A 1,327-nucleotide genomic window follows, 5' to 3' on the forward strand; every position below is an offset into this window, starting at 1 on the left:
GGGGCTGAGACAAGGTCTGGGGCCACTCGGAATTCCCCTGGTTGAACAACTCTCCAGACTGGGGATGTGCTGTGCCTCCTGAGTTCCCATATTTTGGGGGCAGATGCTGCCTCCTTACGTTCTTCATAGCAAGAGAGGCTGTACCCACTTATATTCAGTGTTGTCCTGGCACTAAAAAGAGCAGAGGGCCTGGGATTTGCTGCCTCTCTCCCAGGGCGGGGCCTCTTTTCAGCACTTTTGACACTTAAGAGACCCAGCCCTGTTATCTGGTGAGGTGGTGGGCGTGTGTTTGCATATGCGCTCTGCCACTACTCTTTCTCACTGTTCTGTGCCAGAGCCCTGTCCCTGTCAGGCCCTGCCTTCCTAGCCCCAACTTGGGACCAAAGTGCAACGTGGGATCACTGTTGGGGCCTTCAAGTGACCCCTCTCTATAGTGCTTCCCTGGGCCAAGTGACACCAGCCCCTGGGGGGTGGGATCGGGTGGTGCTTAAAGAGAAAGGGGACCAGTGTAGCAGTTTGCCAGGGACCCCACCCCTCCCTCACACTGGGGCCTGTGCAGTGGGCGTGGGGACTCCCCTAAGGGGCCAAAGGCCTAGGCTAGTTTGGTAGCCCCCTGCTCACTCTCACACCTGGCCACGTGCACGCCCCCTAGATGCAGATTGCTTTGAACTTTAAAGCTGTTTAATTTGGTTTTGTTTGTGCAGATTTAAATGTTTTAATGAGGAAAAAAATGAGAACCCTGGGAAGGCCCTGGTTCCTTTGCTTCTCCGGGAACTGGACGCCCTCACCTTCGGGGATCGCTTGCTTGCTCCCCTTTCCTGTCCACGCCGCTGAGGCCTGCCCCGTGATACGACACGTGGCTCCGGCCGCGACCCGGCGCGGTTGTGCTCCCGGGAACCTGCGTGCGGGGGAGGGGATGCTCGGGCCTTGAGCCGAGCCTCACCTTTCTATACACCTAGCGCTGCCCGCCCCGCTTGTCTAAGGTCGTGTATGTCAATAAAGTCCCTAGAAACTCAGGCGTGTCCGCGTCTTTGTGAACACCCCGCGGCTTCTGGGAGACAGGCCGCCGGCCCCTACCCTCCTTCGCTCCTCCAGCGGCGGGACCTACAGGCACCTGGAGGGAAGGCAGCCTCGCCCTTGGCGCCAGTTCTGCCTTTGGATCCGCCAATGGCCCGCTGACCCGCGGGTGCCGTCGCAGTCCCCATAGCAGCGGGGCGCGCTCGGTCTCTCATTGGCTACGTCGTCCGGAGCCGCGCCCCAGCGCCCCGACGCCGGCGTTCGTGCCACGTACACGGCCGCCGATTGGCCCGCCCGGTTCCACGTCACC

The sequence above is a fragment of the Hipposideros armiger genome, unplaced genomic scaffold (assembly GCF_001890085.2).
Source record: "Hipposideros armiger isolate ML-2016 unplaced genomic scaffold, ASM189008v1 scaffold_18, whole genome shotgun sequence".
NCBI classification, from domain to species: Eukaryota; Metazoa; Chordata; class Mammalia; order Chiroptera; family Hipposideridae; genus Hipposideros; species Hipposideros armiger.